The sequence below is a fragment of the Melanotaenia boesemani genome, chromosome 1 (assembly GCF_017639745.1).
Source record: "Melanotaenia boesemani isolate fMelBoe1 chromosome 1, fMelBoe1.pri, whole genome shotgun sequence".
NCBI classification, from domain to species: Eukaryota; Metazoa; Chordata; class Actinopteri; order Atheriniformes; family Melanotaeniidae; genus Melanotaenia; species Melanotaenia boesemani.
In genome coordinates this window covers 7,493,147-7,515,417 of record NC_055682.1, presented here as the reverse complement: position 1 = coordinate 7,515,417, position 22,271 = coordinate 7,493,147, and the positions used below count along the sequence as shown (strand labels likewise).

General features: G+C 45.8%; 1 protein-coding gene and 13 non-coding genes across 14 annotated transcripts in view; all 14 read right to left on the bottom strand.

The window, feature by feature from the left end:
- prmt3 (protein arginine methyltransferase 3) overlaps positions 1–22,271 on the bottom strand; it is an 86,591-nt gene that overhangs the window by 27,656 nt on the left and 36,664 nt on the right. The gene's annotated exons all lie outside the window — the stretch shown is intronic.
- Positions 2,017–2,123, bottom strand: LOC121646117. Its single transcript, XR_006011566.1, has one exon. It is a non-coding gene; the product is annotated as a U6 spliceosomal RNA (small nuclear RNA).
- On the bottom strand, positions 3,505–3,611 carry LOC121646113. Its single transcript, XR_006011565.1, has one exon. It is a non-coding gene; the product is annotated as a U6 spliceosomal RNA (small nuclear RNA).
- LOC121646110 lies at positions 4,994–5,100 on the bottom strand. Its single transcript, XR_006011564.1, has one exon. It is a non-coding gene; the product is annotated as a U6 spliceosomal RNA (small nuclear RNA).
- On the bottom strand, positions 6,483–6,589 carry LOC121646104. The gene has a single exon (XR_006011563.1). It is a non-coding gene; the product is annotated as a U6 spliceosomal RNA (small nuclear RNA).
- LOC121646100 lies at positions 7,972–8,078 on the bottom strand. The gene has a single exon (XR_006011561.1). It is a non-coding gene; the product is annotated as a U6 spliceosomal RNA (small nuclear RNA).
- LOC121646079 lies at positions 9,461–9,567 on the bottom strand. Its single transcript, XR_006011555.1, has one exon. It is a non-coding gene; the product is annotated as a U6 spliceosomal RNA (small nuclear RNA).
- On the bottom strand, positions 10,950–11,056 carry LOC121646095. The gene has a single exon (XR_006011559.1). It is a non-coding gene; the product is annotated as a U6 spliceosomal RNA (small nuclear RNA).
- LOC121646087 lies at positions 12,439–12,545 on the bottom strand. The gene has a single exon (XR_006011558.1). It is a non-coding gene; the product is annotated as a U6 spliceosomal RNA (small nuclear RNA).
- LOC121646195 lies at positions 13,928–14,034 on the bottom strand. The gene has a single exon (XR_006011587.1). It is a non-coding gene; the product is annotated as a U6 spliceosomal RNA (small nuclear RNA).
- Positions 15,417–15,523, bottom strand: LOC121646187. The gene has a single exon (XR_006011584.1). It is a non-coding gene; the product is annotated as a U6 spliceosomal RNA (small nuclear RNA).
- Positions 16,906–17,012, bottom strand: LOC121646183. The gene has a single exon (XR_006011581.1). It is a non-coding gene; the product is annotated as a U6 spliceosomal RNA (small nuclear RNA).
- Positions 18,397–18,503, bottom strand: LOC121646131. Its single transcript, XR_006011570.1, has one exon. It is a non-coding gene; the product is annotated as a U6 spliceosomal RNA (small nuclear RNA).
- Positions 19,886–19,992, bottom strand: LOC121646147. The gene has a single exon (XR_006011572.1). It is a non-coding gene; the product is annotated as a U6 spliceosomal RNA (small nuclear RNA).

The window sequence follows — 22,271 nt, the reverse complement described above, 5'->3', positions numbered from 1 at the left end:
GGAGGGCAATAAGTGAAATAAAATAAGACATGAAGAGAAAAAAAAAAAAAAAATAGAAATATAGGCTAAATATAAATAGAATATAAGCTAAATACAATAGAATATAAACAGCACAATTTTAAATAAAATAAAAATAAAAATAACAGTAAACACTAAAGAGCCCAGTTTGCATGTGCAGCCTAGATAAATATGTGCAAGTATGTATGTGCATGAGGTAGTGGTAGTCCAAAGTATAACATTTCTGATATTAATATTAGTGATATTGCACTTATATGGACAGCAGGTAAACATGTAAACATGTGGACAGGAACTCCCCTGGGGGGGTTAAAGTGTTTGCAGTGCAGGTCTGTTTGTCGGAGTGGGGAGGTGGATTCAGTTTAGGATGGGGATGGGGGCAGGGCAGCAGGGTTTGGGCTGGTGTTCAGAGGTGGGGAAGTAGGGTGGGGAAGGGTGGGGAGGAGTCTACAAGGCATGGCAAGAGTTCAGCAGTCTGACAGCTTCGGGGAAGAAGCTGTTCCTGAACCTGGTGGTCTTGCTCCTTATGCATCTCAGCCGCCTGCCTGAGGGGAGGGGTTGGAAAAGTCCATGTGCTGGATGGGTGGAGTCCTTCATGATGCGGAGGGCCCTCCCCCTGCATCGTGCTGTGTAGAGGTCTGAGGTGGTGGGAAGGCTGCTCCCCATAATCCTCTGTGCAGCCTTTACCACCCTCTGCAGAGCCCTCCTCTCAGCGGCGGTGCAGTTGCCGTGCCACACAGTGATGCAGGTGCAGAGGACGCTCTCCACCGCGCAGCGGTAGAAGCTCCTCAGGACAGCGCTCCCTAGTCCGGCTCGCCGCAGCTTCCTAAGGAAGTAGAGGCGCTGGTGTGCTTTCCTGACCAGCTGGGAAGTGTTGGTGTTCCAGGTGAGGTCCTTGGTTATGTGCACACCCAGGTACCTGTAGCTGGAGACCACCTCCATTTTGATGAGTTTCAAGCTGGATTTATACTCGCGTATTATCTGCGTAAGCTCGGTTACGGCGTACCTGACGCTGGTAAAGTGTGCTGTCACACTCGAGCTTAAAGGGGTAAACGTGATTTTGGCATCGTCTTGCAGTTTCTCTTTCTAATCTGAAGGTGGCAGCGGGGTTGTATTGGCTGGTAAACTCAACAGGACGGAGTTCCTTTAATAGTTCATTTCAATTCCGGTAGGTATCTCCTGTTTAAAAACAACAATGGCATCCAACATGTTGCAGTATCTTCAAGAGATTGTGGAAGCAAACAAAAAATCATTTGGTCAGCTTCTCTTTAACTTGACCCAGTGGGTGGTGTTTATAAAAATGGCGGTCACAACACAAATTCAGCAAGAAAATCCAGAAATCCGGAAAAGCGTAATCCCAAACTGTTCAGTCACAAGGGAGTACTTCCACGTAACCGCCTGCATAGCAGGGGTGCACATCAGGTCTGGAAGACATGCACGTCGAGCATCCATGGACCCGCGGTGACGCCGTAACCGACCTTACGCAGACGTCGCGACAGTATAAATCCATCTTCAGACTATGTGTGTCACAAATGCAAGCATGCTCTCCCCTCCATAAATTTCACATAAAGGTGTGGATCTTAGATCCATACATTGGTCTTTGACAGAGCCTGCCAAAGCGTCGGTTTTAAACCATCTCCGGACCTAGCCCTGTCTCCTTCACCTGTGTCTGAGGGAGTGTGAGGAAGGACGGGTCAGAGGAGCACCAGGCCCACTGCAGCCGTTCTGATATTAAGTGGCAAAGTCAAGGTCTGTCTTGGACTTTTATTGGTCATTAAACGCTAGTATGACAGGAAAGAGGGACTTTCTTTTCTCCTTTTATCTCCATGCATGGCCCTTACTGTCTTGCACTTTCAGGGCCTCTACATTATTCAGCGCAATAGGCTTTTTGAGAAAAAAAATCTCACAAATGTGCAGTCATTTCAATGAGGGAATCCTACAGCTGATAACCCTAAGGAGACTGCTCAGCTGGTATAAAACTAGGGAAATCCTGGGGTTAGCTAAATGTGGAAACGCTTCACGAATTTGCGTGTCATCCTTTCGCAGGGGCCATGCTAATCTTCTCTGTATCGATTCCAATTTATCATATGTGCTGCCGGAGCAAGCACACTTTCCCTCAAGCAGGGCCTGCTACATGACCCCCTGCTGGCTCAATTCCCACTGCGGGCGGCACAAACTCCACGGCAGCTGCTCCTCTTAGCTAGCACAGCCAAGCACAAAGTGACTTTAGGATGTGATTAAGTCTACAGCAACCCACTTTTCACAGCCACACAAGGCTTCTGGGAATTCCATCTCCAATTCAATATCTGTGGCAAAAAAATAAATAAATAAAAAGAAAAAAACCCCAAGCCAAAAATGCAACCCCTCCAGCTCTCAGTGAATAGTGGGCGGAGCAAAAGTAATCTCCCATTCCAGACCAAGAGCAAATATTTTGATGAGTTTCAAGCTGGATTTATACTCGCGTATTATCTGCGTAAGCTCGGTTACGGCGTACCTGACGCTGGTAAAGTGTGCTGTCACACTCGAGCTTAAAGGGGTAAACGTGATTTTGGCATCGTCTTGCAGTTTCTCTTTCTAATCTGAAGGTGGCAGCGGGGTTGTATTGGCTGGTAAACTCAACAGGACGGAGTTCCTTTAATAGTTCATTTCAATTCCGGAAGGTATGTCCTGTTTAAAAACAACAATGGCATCCAACATGTTGCTGTATCTTCAAGAGATTGTGGAAGCAAACAAAAAATCATTTGGTCAGCTTCTCTTTAACTTGACCCAGTGGGTGGTGTTTATAAAAATGACGATTACAACACAAATTCAGCAAGAAAATCCAGAAATCCGGAAAAGCGTAATCCCAAACTGTTCAGTCACAAGGGAGTACTTCCACGTAACCGCCTGCATAGCAGGGGTGCACATCAGGTCTGGAAGACATGCACGTCGAGCATCCATGGACCCGCGGTGACGCCGTAACCGACCTTACGCAGACGTCGCGACAGTATAAATCCATCTTCAGACTATGTGTGTCACAAATGCAAGCATGCTCTCCCCTCCATAAATTTCACATAAAGGTGTGGATCTTAGATCCATACATTGGTCTTTGACAGAGCCTGCCAAAGCGTCGGTTTTAAACCATCTCCGGACCTAGCCCTGTCTCCTTCACCTGCGTCTGAGGGAGTGTGAGGAAGGACGGGTCAGAGGAGCACCAGGCCCACTGCAGCCGTTCTGATATTAAGTGGCAAAGTCAAGGTCTGTCTTGGACTTTTATTGGTCATTAAACGCTAGTATGACAGGAAAGAGGGACTTTCTTTTCTCCTTTTATCTCCATGCATGACCCTTACTGTCTTGCACTTTCAGGGCCTCTGCATTATTCAGCGCAATAGGCCTTTTGAGAAAAAAAATCTCACAAATGTGCAGTCATTTCAATGAGGGAATCCTACAGCTGATAACCCTAAGGAGACTGCTCAGCTGGTATAAAACTAGGGAAATCCTGGGGTTAGCTAAATGTGGAAACGCTTCACGAATTTGCGTGTCATCCTTTCGCAGGGGCCATGCTAATCTTCTCTGTATCGATTCCAATTTATCATATGTGCTGCCGGAGCAAGCACACTTTCCCTCAAGCAGGGCCTGCTACATGACCCCCTGCTGGCTCAATTCCCACTGCGGGCCGGCACAAACTCCACGGCAGCTGCTCCTCTTAGCTAGCACAGCCAAGCACAAAGTGACTTTAGGATGTGATTAAGTCTACAGCAACCCACTTTTCACAGCCACACAAGGCTTCTGGGAATTCCATCTCCAATTCAATATCTGTGGCAAAAAAATAAATAAATAAAAAGAAAAAAACCCCAAGCCAAAAATGCAACCCCTCCAGCTCTCAGTGAATAGTGGGCGGAGCAAAAGTAATCTCCCATTCCAGACCAAGAGCAAATATTTTGATGAGTTTCAAGCTGGATTTATACTCGCGTATTATCTGCGTAAGCTCGGTTACGGCGTACCTGACGCTGGTAAAGTGTGCTGTCACACTCGAGCTTAAAGGGGTAAACGTGATTTTGGCATCGTCTTGCAGTTTCTCTTTCTAATCTGAAGGTGGCAGCGGGGTTGTATTGGCTGGTAAACTCAACAGGACGGAGTTCCTTTAATAGTTCATTTCAATTCCGGAAGGTATGTCCTGTTTAAAAACAACAAGGGCATCCAACATGTTGCTGTATCTTCAAGAGATTGTGGAAGCAAACAAAAAATCATTTGGTCAGCTTCTCTTTAACTTGACCCAGTGGGTGGTGTTTATAAAAATGACGATTACAACACAAATTCAGCAAGAAAATCCAGAAATCCGGAAAAGCGTAATCCCAAACTGTTCAGTCACAAGGGAGTACTTCCACGTAACCGCCTGCATAGCAGGGGTGCACATCAGGTCTGGAAGACATGCACGTCGAGCATCCATGGACCCGCGGTGACGCCGTAACCGACCTTACGCAGACGTCGCGACAGTATAAATCCATCTTCAGACTATGTGTGTCACAAATGCAAGCATGCTCTCCCCTCCATAAATTTCACATAAAGGTGTGGATCTTAGATCCATACATTGGTCTTTGACAGAGCCTGCCAAAGCGTCGGTTTTAAACCATCTCCGGACCTAGCCCTGTCTCCTTCACCTGCGTCTGAGGGAGTGTGAGGAAGGACGGGTCAGAGGAGCACCAGGCCCACTGCAGCCGTTCTGATATTAAGTGGCAAAGTCAAGGTCTGTCTTGGACTTTTATTGGTCATTAAACGCTAGTATGACAGGAAAGAGGGACTTTCTTTTCTCCTTTTATCTCCATGCATGACCCTTACTGTCTTGCACTTTCAGGGCCTCTGCATTATTCAGCGCAATAGGCCTTTTGAGAAAAAAAATCTCACAAATGTGCAGTCATTTCAATGAGGGAATCCTGCAGCTGATAACCCTAAGGAGACTGCTCAGCTGGTATAAAACTAGGGAAATCCTAGGGTTAGCTAAATGTGGAAACGCTTCACGAATTTGCGTGTCATCCTTTCGCAGGGGCCATGCTAATCTTCTCTGTATCGATTCCAATTTATCATATGTGCTGCCGGAGCAAGCACACTTTCCCTCAAGCAGGGCCTGCTACATGACCCCCTGCTGGCTCAATTCCCACTGCGGGCTGGCACAAACTCCACGGCAGCTGCTCCTCTTAGCTAGCACAGCCAAGCACAAAGTGACTTTAGGATGTGATTAAGTCTACAGCAACCCACTTTTCACAGCCACACAAGGCTTCTGGGAATTCCATCTCCAACTCAATATCTGAGGCAAAAAAATAAATAAATAAAAAGAAAAAAACCCCAGGCCAAAAGTGCAACCCCTCCAGCTCTCAGTGAATAGTGGGCGGAGCAAAAGTAATCTCCCATTCCAGACCAAGAGCAAATATTTTGATGAGTTTCAAGCTGGATTTATACTCGCGTATTATCTGCGTAAGCTCGGTTACGGCGTACCTGATGCTGGTAAAGTGTGCTGTCACACTCGAGCTTAAAGGAGTAAACGTGATTTTGGCATCGTCTTGCAGTTTCTCTTTCTAATCTGAAGGTGGCAGCGGGGTTGTATTGGCTGGTAAACTCAACAGGACGGAGTTCCTTTAATAGTTCATTTCAATTCCGGTAGGTATCTCCTGTTTAAAAACAATAATGGCATCCAACATGTTGCTGTATCTTCAAGAGATTGTGGAAGCAAACAAAAAATCATTTGGTCAGCTTCTCTTTAACTTGACCCAGTGGGTGGTGTTTATAAAAATGGCGGTCACAACACAAATTCAGCAAGAAAATCCAGAAATCCAGAAAAGCGTAATCCCAAACTGTTCAGTCACAAGGGAGTACTTCCACGTAACCGCCTGCATAGCAGGGGTGCACATCAGGTCTGGAAGACATGCACGTCGAGCATCCATGGACCCGCGGTGACGCCGTAACCGACCTTACGCAGACGTCGCGACAGTATAAATCCATCTTCAGACTATGTGTGTTACAAATGCAAGTATGCTCTCCCCTCCATAAATTTCACATAAAGGTGTGGATCTTAGATCCATACATTGGTCTTTGACAGAGCCTGCCAAAGCGTCGGTTTTAAACCATCTCCGGACCTAGCCCTGTCTCCTTCACCTGCGTCTGAGGGAGTGTGAGGAAGGACGGGTCAGAGGAGCACCAGGCCCACTGCAGCCGTTCTGATATTAAGTGGCAAAGTCAAGGTCTGTCTTGGACTTTTATTGGTCATTAAACGCTAGTATGACAGGAAAGAGGGACTTTCTTTTCTCCTTTTATCTCCATGCATGACCCTTACTGTCTTGCACTTTCAGGGCCTCTGCATTATTCAGCGCAATAGGCTTTTTGAGAAAAAAAATCTCACAAATGTGCAGTCATTTCAATGAGGGAATCCTACAGCTGATAACCCTAAGGAGACTGCTCAGCTGGTATAAAACTAGGGAAATCCTGGGGTTAGCTAAATGTGGAAACGCTTCACGAATTTGCGTGTCATCCTTTCGCAGGGGCCATGCTAATCTTCTCTGTATCGATTCCAATTTATCATATGTGCTGCCGGAGCAAGCACACTTTCCCTCAAGCAGGGCCTGCTACATGACCCCCTGCTGGCTCAATTCCCACTGCGGGCCGGCACAAACTCCACGGCAGCTGCTCCTCTTAGCTAGCACAGCCAAGCACAAAGTGACTTTAGGATGTGATTAAGTCTACAGCAACCCACTTTTCACAGCCACACAAGGCTTCTGGGAATTCCATCTCCAACTCAATATCTGAGGCAAAAAAATAAATAAATAAAAAGAAAAAAACCCCAGGCCAAAAATGAAACCCCTCCAGCTCTCAGTGAATAGTGGGCGGAGCAAAAGTAATCTCCCATTCCAGACCAAGAGCAAATATTTTGATGAGTTTCAAGCTGGATTTATACTCGCGTATTATCTGCGTAAGCTCGGTTACGGCGTACCTGACGCTGGTAAAGTGTGCTGTCACACTCGAGCTTAAAGGGGTAAACGTGATTTTGGCATCGTCTTGCAGTTTCTCTTTCTAATCTGAAGGTGGCAGCGGGGTTGTATTGGCTGGTAAACTCAACAGGACGGAGTTCCTTTAATAGTTCATTTCAATTCCGGTAGGTATCTCCTGTTTAAAAACAACAATGGCATCCAACATGTTGCTGTATCTTCAAGAGATTGTGGAAGCAAACAAAAAATCATTTGGTCAGCTTCTCTTTAACTTGACCCAGTGGGTGGTGTTTATAAAAATGACGATTACAACACAAATTCAGCAAGAAAATCTAGAAATCCGGAAAAGCGTAATCCCAAACTGTTCAGTCACAAGGGAGTACTTCCACGTAACCGCCTGCATAGCAGGGGTGCACATCAGGTCTGGAAGACATGCACGTCGAGCATCCATGGACCCGCGGTGACGCCGTAACCGACCTTACGCAGACGTCGCGACAGTATAAATCCATCTTCAGACTATGTGTGTCACAAATGCAAGCATGCTCTCCCCTCCATAAATTTCACATAAAGGTGTGGATCTTAGATCCATACATTGGTCTTTGACAGAGCCTGCCAAAGCGTCGGTTTTAAACCATCTCCGGACCTAGCCCTGTCTCCTTCACCTGCGTCTGAGGGAGTGTGAGGAAGGACGGGTCAGAGGAGCACCAGGCCCACTGCAGCCGTTCTGATATTAAGTGGCAAAGTCAAGGTCTGTCTTGGACTTTTATTGGTCATTAAACGCTAGTATGACAGGAAAGAGGGACTTTCTTTTCTCCTTTTATCTCCATGCATGACCCTTACTGTCTTGCACTTTCAGGGCCTCTGCATTATTCAGCGCAATAGGCTTTTTGAGAAAAAAAATCTCACAAATGTGCAGTCATTTCAATGAGGGAATCCTACAGCTGATAACCCTAAGGAGACTGCTCAGCTGGTACAAAACTAGGGAAATCCTGGGGTTAGCTAAATGTGGAAACGCTTCACGAATTTGCGTGTCATCCTTTCGCAGGGGCCATGCTAATCTTCTCTGTATCGATTCCAATTTATCATATGTGCTGCCGGAGCAAGCACACTTTCCCTCAAGCAGGGCCTGCTACATGACCCCCTGCTGGCTCAATTCCCACTGCAGGCTGGCACAAACTCCACGGCAGCTGCTCCTCTTAGCTAGCACAGCCAAGCACAAAGTGACTTTAGGATGTGATTAAGTCTACAGCAACCCACTTTTCACAGCCACACAAGGCTTCTGGGAATTCCATCTCCAACTCAATATCTGAGGCAAAAAAATAAATAAATAAAAAGAAAAAAACCCCAGGCCAAAAATGCAACCCCTCCAGCTCTCAGTGAATAGTGGGCGGAGCAAAAGTAATCTCCCATTCCAGACCAAGAGCAAATATTTTGATGAGTTTCAAGCTGGATTTATACTCGCGTATTATCTGCGTAAGCTCGGTTACGGCGTACCTGACGCTGGTAAAGTGTGCTGTCACACTCGAGCTTAAAGGGGTAAACGTGATTTTGGCATCGTCTTGTAGTTTCTCTTTCTAATCTGAAGGTGGCAGCGGGGTTGTATTGGCTGGTAAACTCAACAGGACGGAGTTCCTTTAATAGTTCATTTCAATTCCGGTAGGTATCTCCTGTTTAAAAACAACAATGGCATCCAACATGTTGCTGTATCTTCAAGAGATTGTGGAAGCAAACAAAAAATCATTTGGTCAGCTTCTCTTTAACTTGACCCAGTGGGTGGTGTTTATAAAAATGACGATTACAACACAAATTCAGCAAGAAAATCCAGAAATCCGGAAAAGCGTAATCCCAAACTGTTCAGTCACAAGGGAGTACTTCCAAGTAACCGCCTGCATAGCAGGGGTGCACATCAGGTCTGGAAGACATGCACGTCGAGCATCCATGGACCCGCGGTGACGCCGTAACCGACCTTACGCAGACGTCGCGACAGTATAAATCCATCTTCAGACTATGTGTGTCACAAATGCAAGCATGCTCTCCCCTCCATAAATTTCACATAAAGGTGTGGATCTTAGATCCATACATTGGTCTTTGACAGAGCCTGCCAAAGCATCGGTTTTAAACCATCTCCGGACCTAGCCCTGTCTCCTTCACCTGCGTCTGAGGGAGTGTGAGGAAGGACGGGTCAGAGGAGCACCAGGCCCACTGCAGCCGTTCTGATATTAAGTGGCAAAGTCAAGGTCTGTCTTGGACTTTTATTGGTCATTAAACGCTAGTATGACAGGAAAGAGGGACTTTCTTTTCTCCTTTTATCTCCATGCATGACCCTTACTGTCTTGCACTTTCAGGGCCTCTGCATTATTCAGCGCAATAGGCTTTTTGAGAAAAAAAATCTCACAAATGTGCAGTCATTTCAATGAGGGAATCCTACAGCTGATAACCCTAAGGAGACTGCTCAGCTGGTATAAAACTAGGGAAACCCTGGGGTTAGCTAAATGTGGAAACGCTTCACGAATTTGCGTGTCATCCTTTCGCAGGGGCCATGCTAATCTTCTCTGTATCGATTCCAATTTATCATATGTGCTGCCGAAGCAAGCACACTTTCCCTCAAGCAGGGCCTGCTACATGACCCCCTGCTGGCTCAATTCCCACTGCGGGCTGGCACAAACTCCACGGCAGCTGCTCCTCTTAGCTAGCACAGCCAAGCACAAAGTGACTTTAGGATGTGATTAAGTCTACAGCAACCCACTTTTCACAGCCACACAAGGCTTCTGGGAATTCCATCTCCAACTCAATATCTGAGGCAAAAAAATAAATAAATAAAAAGAAAAAAACCCCAGGCCAAAAATGCAACCCCTCCAGCTCTCAGTGAATAGTGGGCGGAGCAAAAGTAATCTCCCATTCCAGACCAAGAGCAAATATTTTGATGAGTGTCAAGCTGGATTTATACTCGCGTATTATCTGCGTAAGCTCGGTTACGGCGTACCTGACGCTGGTAAAGTGTGCTGTCACACTCGAGCTTAAAGGGGTAAACGTGATTTTGGCATCGTCTTGTAGTTTCTCTTTCTAATCTGAAGGTGGCAGCGGGGTTGTATTGGCTGGTAAACTCAACAGGACGGAGTTCCTTTAATAGTTCATTTCAATTCCGGTAGGTATCTCCTGTTTAAAAACAACAATGGCATCCAACATGTTGCTGTATCTTCAAGAGATTGTGGAAGCAAACAAAAAATCATTTGGTCAGCTTCTCTTTAACTTGACCCAGTGGGTGGTGTTTATAAAAATGACGATTACAACACAAATTCAGCAAGAAAATCCAGAAATCCGGAAAAGCGTAATCCCAAACTGTTCAGTCACAAGGGAGTACTTCCAAGTAACCGCCTGCATAGCAGGGGTGCACATCAGGTCTGGAAGACATGCACGTCGAGCATCCATGGACCCGCGGTGACGCCGTAACCGACCTTACGCAGACGTCGCGACAGTATAAATCCATCTTCAGACTATGTGTGTCACAAATGCAAGCATGCTCTCCCCTCCATAAATTTCACATAAAGGTGTGGATCTTAGATCCATACATTGGTCTTTGACAGAGCCTGCCAAAGCGTCGGTTTTAAACCATCTCCGGACCTAGCCCTGTCTCCTTCACCTGCGTCTGAGGGAGTGTGAGGAAGGACGGGTCAGAGGAGCACCAGGCCCACTGCAGCCGTTCTGATATTAAGTGGCAAAGTCAAGGTCTGTCTTGGACTTTTATTGGTCATTAAACGCTAGTATGACAGGAAAGAGGGACTTTCTTTTCTCCTTTTATCTCCATGCATGACCCTTACTGTCTTGCACTTTCAGGGCCTCTGCATTATTCAGCGCAATAGGCTTTTTGAGAAAAAAAATCTCACAAATGTGCAGTCATTTCAATGAGGGAATCCTACAGCTGATAACCCTAAGGAGACTGCTCAGCTGGTATAAAACTAGGGAAATCCTGGGGTTAGCTAAATGTGGAAACGCTTCACGAATTTGCGTGTCATCCTTTCGCAGGGGCCATGCTAATCTTCTCTGTATCGATTCCAATTTATCATATGTGCTGCCGGAGCAAGCACACTTTCCCTCAAGCAGGGCCTGCTACATGACCCCCTGCTGGCTCAATTCCCACTGCGGGCTGGCACAAACTCCACGGCAGCTGCTCCTCTTAGCTAGCACAGCCAAGCACAAAGTGACTTTAGGATGTGATTAAGTCTACAGCAACCCACTTTTCACAGCCACACAAGGCTTCTGGGAATTCCATCTCCAACTCAATATCTGAGGCAAAAAAATAAATAAATAAAAAGAAAAAAACCCCAGGCCAAAAATGAAACCCCTCCAGCTCTCAGTGAATAGTGGGCGGAGCAAAAGTAATCTCCCATTCCAGACCAAGAGCAAATATTTTGATGAGTTTCAAGCTGGATTTATACTCGCGTATTATCTGCGTAAGCTCGGTTACGGCGTACGTGACGCTGGTAAAGTGTGCTGTCACACTCGAGCTTAAAGGGGTAAACGTGATTTTGGTATCGTCTTGCAGTTTCTCTTTCTAATCTGAAGGTGGCAGCGGGGTTGTATTGGCTGGTAAACTCAACAGGACGGAGTTCCTTTAATAGTTCATTTCAATTCCGGTAGGTATCTCCTGTTTAAAAACAACAATGGCATCCAACATGTTGCTGTATCTTCAAGAGATTGTGGAAGCAAACAAAAAATCATTTGGTCAGCTTCTCTTTAACTTGACCCAGTGGGTGGTGTTTATAAAAATGACGATTACAACACAAATTCAGCAAGAAAATCCAGAAATCCGGAAAAGCGTAATTCCAAACTGTTCAGTCACAAGGGAGTACTTCCACGTAACCGCCTGCATAGCAGGGGTGCACATCAGGTCTGGAAGACATGCACGTCGAGCATCCATGGACCCGCGGTGACGCCGTAACCGACCTTACGCAGACGTCGCGACAGTATAAATCCATCTTCAGACTATGTGTGTCACAGATGCAAGCATGCTCTCCCCTCCATAAATTTCACATAAAGGTGTGGATCTTAGATCCATACATTGGTCTTTGACAGAGCCTGCCAAAGCGTCGGTTTTAAACCATCTCCGGACCTAGCCCTGTCTCCTTCACCTGCGTCTGAGGGAGTGTGAGGAAGGACGGGTCAGAGGAGCACCAGGCCCACTGCAGCCGTTCTGATATTAAGTGGCAAAGTCAAGGTCTGTCTTGGACTTTTATTGGTCATTAAACGCTAGTATGACAGGAAAGAGGGACTTTCTTTTCTCCTTTTATCTCCATGCATGACCCTTACTGTCTTGCACTTTCAGGGCCTCTGCATTATTCAGCGCAATAGGCTTTTTGAGAAAAAAAATCTCACAAATGTGCAGTCATTTCAATGAGGGAATCCTACAGCTGATAACCCTAAGGAGACTGCTCAGCTGGTACAAAACTAGGGAAATCCTGGGGTTAGCTAAATGTGGAAACGCTTCACGAATTTGCGTGTCATCCTTTCGCAGGGGCCATGCTAATCTTCTCTGTATCGATTCCAATTTATCATATGTGCTGCCGGAGCAAGCACACTTTCCCTCAAGCAGGGCCTGCTACATGACCCCCTGCTGGCTCAATTCCCACTGCAGGCTGGCACAAACTCCACGGCAGCTGCTCCTCTTAGCTAGCACAGCCAAGCACAAAGTGACTTTAGGATGTGATTAAGTCTACAGCAACCCACTTTTCACAGCCACACAAGGCTTCTGGGAATTCCATCTCCAACTCAATATCTGAGGCAAAAAAATAAATAAATAAAAAGAAAAAAACCCCAGGCCAAAAATGAAACCCCTCCAGCTCTCAGTGAATAGTGGGCGGAGCAAAAGTAATCTCCCATTCCAGACCAAGAGCAAATATTTTGATGAGTTTCAAGCTGGATTTATACTCGCGTATTATCTGCGTAAGCTCGGTTACGGCGTACGTGACGCTGGTAAAGTGTGCTGTCACACTCGAGCTTAAAGGGGTAAACGTGATTTTGGTATCGTCTTGCAGTTTCTCTTTCTAATCTGAAGGTGGCAGCGGGGTTGTATTGGCTGGTAAACTCAACAGGACGGAGTTCCTTTAATAGTTCATTTCAATTCCGGTAGGTATCTCCTGTTTAAAAACAACAATGGCATCCAACATGTTGCTGTATCTTCAAGAGATTGTGGAAGCAAACAAAAAATCATTTGGTCAGCTTCTCTTTAACTTGACCCAGTGGGTGGTGTTTATAAAAATGACGATTACAACACAAATTCAGCAAGAAAATCCAGAAATCCGGAAAAGCGTAATCCCAAACTGTTCAGTCACAAGGGAGTACTTCCACGTAACCGCCTGCATAGCAGGGGTGCACATCAGGTCTGGAAGACATGCACGTCGAGCATCCATGGACCCGCGGTGACGCCGTAACCGACCTTACGCAGACGTCGCGACAGTATAAATCCATCTTCAGACTATGTGTGTCACAAATGCAAGCATGCTCTCCCCTCCATAAATTTCACATAAAGGTGTGGATCTTAGATCCATACATTGGTCTTTGACAGAGCCTGCCAAAGCGTCGGTTTTAAACCATCTCCGGACCTAGCCCTGTCTCCTTCACCTGCGTCTGAGGGAGTGTGAGGAAGGACGGGTCAGAGGAGCACCAGGCCCACTGCAGCCGTTCTGATATTAAGTGGCAAAGTCAAGGTCTGTCTTGGACTTTTATTGGTCATTAAACGCTAGTATGACAGGAAAGAGGGACTTTCTTTTCTCCTTTTATCTCCATGCATGACCCTTACTGTCTTGCACTTTCAGGGCCTCTGCATTATTCAGCGCAATAGGCTTTTTGAGAAAAAAAATCTCACAAATGTGCAGTCATTTCAATGAGGGAATCCTACAGCTGATAACCCTAAGGAGACTGCTCAGCTGGTATAAAACTAGGGAAATCCTGGGGTTAGCTAAATGTGGAAACGCTTCACGAATTTGCGTGTCATCCTTTCGCAGGGGCCATGCTAATCTTCTCTGTATCGATTCCAATTTATCATATGTGCTGCCGGAGCAAGCACACTTTCCCTCAAGCAGGGCCTGCTACATGACCCCCTGCTGGCTCAATTCCCACTGCGGGCTGGCACAAACTCCACGGCAGCTGCTCCTCTTAGCTAGCACAGCCAAGCACAAAGTGACTTTAGGATGTGATTAAGTCTACAGCAACCCACTTTTCACAGCCACACAAGGCTTCTGGGAATTCCATCTCCAACTCAATATCTGAGGCAAAAAAATAAATAAATAAAAAGAAAAAAACCCCAGGCCAAAAATGAAACCCCTCCAGCTCTCAGTGAATAGTGGGCGGAGCAAAAGTAATCTCCCATTCCAGACCAAGAGCAAATATTTTGATGAGTTTCAAGCTGGATTTATACTCGCGTATTATCTGCGTAAGCTCGTTTACGGCGTACGTGACGCTGGTAAAGTGTGCTGTCACACTCGAGCTTAAAGGGGTAAACGTGATTTTGGTATCGTCTTGCAGTTTCTCTTTCTAATCTGAAGGTGGCAGCGGGGTTGTATTGGCTGGTAAACTCAACAGGACGGAGTTCCTTTAATAGTTCATTTCAATTCCGGTAGGTATCTCCTGTTTAAAAACAACAATGGCATCCAACATGTTGCTGTATCTTCAAGAGATTGTGGAAGCAAACAAAAAATCATTTGGTCAGCTTCTCTTTAACTTGACCCAGTGGGTGGTGTTTATAAAAATGACGATTACAACACAAATTCAGCAAGAAAATCCAGAAATCCGGAAAAGCGTAATCCCAAACTGTTCAGTCACAAGGGAGTACTTCCACGTAACCGCCTGCATAGCAGGGGTGCACATCAGGTCTGGAAGACATGCACGTCGAGCATCCATGGACCCGCGGTGACGCCGTAACCGACCTTACGCAGACGTCGCGACAGTATAAATCCATCTTCAGACTATGTGTGTCACAAATGCAAGCATGCTCTCCCCTCCATAAATTTCACATAAAGGTGTGGATCTTAGATCCATACATTGGTCTTTGACAGAGCCTGCCAAAGCATCGGTTTTAAACCATCTCCGGACCTAGCCCTGTCTCCTTCACCTGCGTCTGAGGGAGTGTGAGGAAGGACGGGTCAGAGGAGCACCAGGCCCACTGCAGCCGTTCTGATATTAAGTGGCAAAGTCAAGGTCTGTCTTGGACTTTTATTGGTCATTAAACGCTAGTATGACAGGAAAGAGGGACTTTCTTTTCTCCTTTTATCTCCATGCATGACCCTTACTGTCTTGCACTTTCAGGGCCTCTGCATTATTCAGCGCAATAGGCTTTTTGAGAAAAAAAATCTCACAAATGTGCAGTCATTTCAATGAGGGAATCCTACAGCTGATAACCCTAAGGAGACTGCTCAGCTGGTACAAAACTAGGGAAATCCTGGGGTTAGCTAAATGTGGAAACGCTTCACGAATTTGCGTGTCATCCTTTCGCAGGGGCCATGCTAATCTTCTCTGTATCGATTCCAATTTATCATATGTGCTGCCGGAGCAAGCACACTTTCCCTCAAGCAGGGCCTGCTACATGACCCCCTGCTGGCTCAATTCCCACTGCAGGCTGGCACAAACTCCACGGCAGCTGCTCCTCTTAGCTAGCACAGCCAAGCACAAAGTGACTTTAGGATGTGATTAAGTCTACAGCAACCCACTTTTCACAGCCACACAAGGCTTCTGGGAATTCCATCTCCAACTCAATATCTGAGGCAAAAAAATAAATAAATAAAAAAAAAAAAACCCCAGGCCAAAAATGAAACCCCTCCAGCTCTCAGTGAATAGTGGGCGGAGCAAAAGTAATCTCCCATTCCAGACCAAGAGCAAATATTTTGATGAGTTTCAAGCTGGATTTATACTCGCGTATTATCTGCGTAAGCTCGGTTACGGCGTACGTGACGCTGGTAAAGTGTGCTGTCACACTCGAGCTTAAAGGGGTAAACGTGATTTTGGTATCGTCTTGCAGTTTCTCTTTCTAATCTGAAGGTGGCAGCGGGGTTGTATTGGCTGGTAAACTCAACAGGACGGAGTTCCTTTAATAGTTCATTTCAATTCCGGTAGGTATCTCCTGTTTAAAAACAACAATGGCATCCAACATGTTGCTGTATCTTCAAGAGATTGTGGAAGCAAACAAAAAATCATTTGGTCAGCTTCTCTTTAACTTGACCCAGTGGGTGGTGTTTATAAAAATGACGATTACAACACAAATTCAGCAAGAAAATCCAGAAATCCGGAAAAAGCGTAATCCCAAACTGTTCAGTCACAAGGGAGTACTTCCACGTAACCGCCTGCATAGCAGGGGTGCACATCAGGTCTGGAAGACATGCACGTCGAGCATCCATGGACCCGCGGTGACGCCGTAACCGACCTTACGCAGACGTCGCGACAGTATAAATCCATCTTCAGACTATGTGTGTCACAAATGCAAGCATGCTCTCCCCTCCATAAATTTCACATAAAGGTGTGGATCTTAGATCCATACATTGGTCTTTGACAGAGCCTGCCAAAGCATCGGTTTTAAACCATCTCCGGACCTAGCCCTGTCTCCTTCACCTGCGTCTGAGGGAGTGTGAGGAAGGACGGGTCAGAGGAGCACCAGGCCCACTGCAGCCGTTCTGATATTAAGTGGCAAAGTCAAGGTCTGTCTTGGACTTTTATTGGTCATTAAACGCTAGTATGACAGGAAAGAGGGACTTTCTTTTCTCCTTTTATCTCCATGCATGACCCTTACTGTCTTGCACTTTCAGGGCCTCTGCATTATTCAGCGCAATAGGCTTTTTGAGAAAAAAATCTCACAAATGTGCAGTCATTTCAATGAGGGAATCCTACAGCTGATAACCCTAAGGAGACTGCTCAGCTGGTACAAAACTAGGGAAATCCTGGGGTTAGCTAAATGTGGAAACGCTTCACGAATTTGCGTGTCATCCTTTCGCAGGGGCCATGCTAATCTTCTCTGTATCGATTCCAATTTATCATATGTGCTGCCGGAGCAAGCACACTTTCCCTCAAGCAGGGCCTGCTACATGACCCCCTGCTGGCTCAATTCCCACTGCAGGCTGGCACAAACTCCACGGCAGCTGCTCCTCTTAGCTAGCACAGCCAAGCACAAAGTGACTTTAGGATGTGATTAAGTCTACAGCAACCCACTTTTCACAGCCACACAAGGCTTCTGGGAATTCCATCTCCAACTCAATATCTGAGGCAAAAAAAATAAATAAATAAAAAGAAAAAAAACCCCAGGCCAAAAATGAAACCCCTCCAGCTCTCAGTGAATAGTGGGCGGAGCAAAAGTAATCTCCCATTCCAGACCAAGAGCAAATATTTTGATGAGTTTCAAGCTGGATTTATACTCGCGTATTATCTGCGTAAGCTCGGTTACGGCGTACGTGACGCTGGTAAAGTGTGCTGTCACACTCGAGCTTAAAGGGGTAAACGTGATTTTGGTATCGTCTTGCAGTTTCTCTTTCTAATCTGAAGGTGGCAGCGGGGTTGTATTGGCTGGTAAACTCAACAGGACGGAGTTCCTTTAATAGTTCATTTCAATTCCGGTAGGTATCTCCTGTTTAAAAACAACAATGGCATCCAACATGTTGCTGTATCTTCAAGAGATTGTGGAAGCAAACAAAAAATCATTTGGTCAGCTTCTCTTTAACTTGACCCAGTGGGTGGTGTTTATAAAAATGACGATTACAACACAAATTCAGCAAGAAAATCCAGAAATCCGGAAAAGCGTAATCCCAAACTGTTCAGTCACAAGGGAGTACTTCCACGTAACCGCCTGCATAGCAGGGGTGCACATCAGGTCTGGAAGACATGCACGTCGAGCATCCATGGACCCGCGGTGACGCCGTAACCGACCTTACGCAGACGTCGCGACAGTATAAATCCATCTTCAGACTATGTGTGTCACAAATGCAAGCATGCTCTCCCCTCCATAAATTTCACATAAAGGTGTGGATCTTAGATCCATACATTGGTCTTTGACAGAGCCTGCCAAAGCATCGGTTTTAAACCATCTCCGGACCTAGCCCTGTCTCCTTCACCTGCGTCTGAGGGAGTGTGAGGAAGGACGGGTCAGAGGAGCACCAGGCCCACTGCAGCCGTTCTGATATTAAGTGGCAAAGTCAAGGTCTGTCTTGGACTTTTATTGGTCATTAAACGCTAGTATGACAGGAAAGAGGGACTTTCTTTTCTCCTTTTATCTCCATGCATGACCCTTACTGTCTTGCACTTTCAGGGCCTCTGCATTATTCAGCGCAATAGGCTTTTTGAGAAAAAAAATCTCACAAATGTGCAGTCATTTCAATGAGGGAATCCTACAGCTGATAACCCTAAGGAGACTGCTCAGCTGGTATAAAACTAGGGAAACCCTGGGGTTAGCTAAATGTGGAAACGCTTCACGAATTTGCGTGTCATCCTTTCGCAGGGGCCATCCTAATCTTCTCTGTATCGATGCCAATTTATCATATGTGCTGCCGGAGCAAGCACACTTTCCCTCAAGCAGGGCCTGCTACATGACCCCCTGCTGGCTCAATTCCCACTGCGGGCTGGCACAAACTCCACGGCAGCTGCTCCTCTTAGCTAGCACAGCCAAGCACAAAGTGACTTTAGGATGTGATTAAGTCTACAGCAACCCACTTTTCACAGCCACACAAGGCTTCTGGGAATTCCATCTCCAATTCAATATCTGAGGCAAAAAAATAAATAAATAAAAAGAAAAAAACCCCAGGCCAAAAATGCAACCCCTCCAGCTCTCAGTGAATAGTGGGCGGAGCAAAAGTAATCTCCCATTCCAGACCAAGAGCAAATATTTTGATGAGTTTCAAGCTGGATTTATACTCGCGTATTATCTGCGTAAGCTCGGTTACGGCGTACCTGACGCTGGTAAAGTGTGCTGTCACACTCGAGCTTAAAGGGGTAAACGTGATTTTGGCATCGTCTTGTAGTTTCTCTTTCTAATCTGAAGGTGGCAGCGGGGTTGTATTGGCTGGTAAACTCAACAGGACGGAGTTCCTTTAATAGTTCATTTCAATTCCGGTAGGTATCTCCTGTTTAAAAACAACAATGGCATCCAACATGTTGCTGTATCTTCAAGAGATTGTGGAAGCAAACAAAAAATCATTTGGTCAGCTTCTCTTTAACTTGACCCAGTGGGTGGTGTTTATAAAAATGACGATTACAACACAAATTCAGCAAGAAAATCCAGAAATCCGGAAAAGCGTAATCCCAAACTGTTCAGTCACAAGGGAGTACTTCCACGTAACCGCCTGCATAGCAGGGGTGCACATCAGGTCTGGAAGACATGCACGTCGAGCATCCATGGACCCGCGGTGACGCCGTAACCGACCTTACGCAGACGTCGCGACAGTATAAATCCATCTTCAGACTATGTGTGTCACAAATGCAAGCATGCTCTCCCCTCCATAAATTTCACATAAAGGTGTGGATCTTAGATCCATACATTGGTCTTTGACAGAGCCTGCCAAAGCGTCGGTTTTAAACCATCTCCGGACCTAGCCCTGTCTCCTTCACCTGCGTCTGAGGGAGTGTGAGGAAGGACGGGTCAGAGGAGCACCAGGCCCACTGCAGCCGTTCTGATATTAAGTGGCAAAGTCAAGGTCTGTCTTGGACTTTTATTGGTCATTAAACGCTAGTATGACAGGAAAGAGGGACTTTCTTTTCTCCTTTTATCTCCATGCATGACCCTTACTGTCTTGCACTTTCAGGGCCTCTGCATTATTCAGCGCAATAGGCTTTTTGAGAAAAAAAATCTCACAAATGTGCAGTCATTTCAATGAGGGAATCCTACAGCTGATAACCCTAAGGAGACTGCTCAGCTGGTATAAAACTAGGGAAATCCTGGGGTTAGCTAAATGTGGAAACGCTTCACGAATTTGCGTGTCATCCTTTCGCAGGGGCCATGCTAATCTTCTCTGTATCGATTCCAATTTATCATATGTGCTGCCGGAGCAAGCACACTTTCCCTCAAGCAGGGCCTGCTACATGACCCCCTGCTGGCTCAATTCCCACTGCGGGCTGGCACAAACTCCACGGCAGCTGCTCCTCTTAGCTAGCACAGCCAAGCACAAAGTGACTTTAGGATGTGATTAAGTCTACAGCAACCCACTTTTCACAGCCACACAAGGCTTCTGGGAATTCCATCTCCAACTCAATATCTGAGGCAAAAAAATAAATAAATAAAAAGAAAAAAACCCCAGGCCAAAAATGCAACCCCTCCAGCTCTCAGTGAATAGTGGGCGGAGCAAAAGTAATCTCCCATTCCAGACCAAGAGCAAATATTTTGATGAGTTTCAAGCTGGATTTATACTCGCGTATTATCTGCGTAAGCTCGGTTACGGCGTACCTGACGCTGGTAAAGTGTGCTGTCACACTCGAGCTTAAAGGGGTAAACGTGATTTTGGCATCGTCTTGCAGTTTCTCTTTCTAATCTGAAGGTGGCAGCGGGGTTGTATTGGCTGGTAAACTCAACAGGACGGAGTTCCTTTAATAGTTCATTTCAATTCCGGTAGGTACCTCCTGTTTAAAAACAACAATGGCATCCAACATGTTGCTGTATCTTCAAGAGATTGTGGAAGCAAACAAAAAATCATTTGGTCAGCTTCTCTTTAACTTGACCCAGTGGGTGGTGTTTATAAAAATAGGCGGTTACAACACAAATTCAGCAAGAAAATCCAGAAATCCGGAAAAGCGTAATCCCAAACTGTTCAGTCACAAGGGAGTACTTCCAAGTAACCGCCTGCATAGCAGGGGTGCACATCAGGTCTCGAAGACATGCACATCGAACATCCATGGACCCGCGGTGACGCCGTAACCGACCTTACGCAGACGTCGCGACAGTATAAATCCATCTTCAGACTAAGTCGGATCAATAGGAAGGTCCAAGACCATTAAGACATAACTAAAAGAACCTTAAATTCTGAAACAGACAGGGTGCAAATTCACTCATTTTAAAACTGGTGTGATATGTTCCAGCCCACTGGTCACCTAATTGCAAGTTTGAAATAGACTTTTTGGGAAGACCAGAGAGCAGGGCATTACAATAACCTATTCTACTAGAAATAAAAGCATGCATCAGCACAAGAGAGCGAAATGGGCGGACTCTGGCAATGTTTTTAAGATCATAAAATCCCGTTTTTGTTACATTTCTGTTTTGTGGAGTAAAATCCACCTCAAAGTACTGTTTTACATGATCAAAATCTAAAACTGCATCGGTTCAACGTACAGTAATATACAGAGTAGGGCTGTTAAAAATAATGTGTTAACTAATTTATGTAATTAATTGCGTTAATATTTTTATGCAAAAGCTAAAGGGGATCTTAAATAAATAAACACACAGTGTGAGCACCTTCGGCGACTTCGATTTCCTCCTGATGGGAAACAGGAGTATTCTTCACCTGCTCCTTCTGTTTGAAGTTGAGGAACTTCGCCACAATGGGTCTTGGTCTGCTGGCCCTGGGTTTCCTCCCACCCAGACAATGAACTCTGTAAAAGGAGATATTTTTCATCATTTCCTCCAGGAGCTTCAGTTGGGTTTGGATGAAATCTTTAACCGTGGTCTCGGGGTCCTCCTCCGTCTGCTCTGGAATCCCTGCAAATACCAGATTCTCTCTCGTGCTTCACGTCTGCAGATCGATGACCGTTTCTTTTATCTTATTTTCCTCAGAGAGTCGGGTCATCCCCTAGGTCAGGGATTTTACTTTGAGGCTGGTGTTCTCTGCAGCCCGGGTTTCCACCCGATTCTGGCTGAGTTCCAGTGACTCGTGTAGCTCCTGGAACTCTTTGTGGAGAATTTCCACCAGGCTCAAACACGCATCAAAACTACTTTGTTTCTTATCTATAGAGATCAGAACGTCTGTTGAGTCGTTCCCGGGGGTTAAATGGCTCCATGTGAATCCTTGTTTTGCTGTCTCTTGGCGTCATAGTACCAATCTTTAAAATCTGTCAGGCTGGCCAAATCCTCCTCGTTGTGCTCCAGAGTGTACCTTTAAAGATACTATTTTTCTACTTTCAAAAATATTTTAATTAGACTGGCAGAAATACAAATGAATGAATGAATGAATGTTTGAATGCGCCTGGTTTAAATCTGCCGTCTTACCAGAAATACAAGACGTCACTTCAATTTTGATACTTTGTAATTTCATACTCTTAACCAGAGGAATCTTCTGAAGTTTAACTGCCCGGCCAAGCTGCACAGAGTCTGCTAATTGGCTGGAGAAAGTAAGACACTGCTTTGTG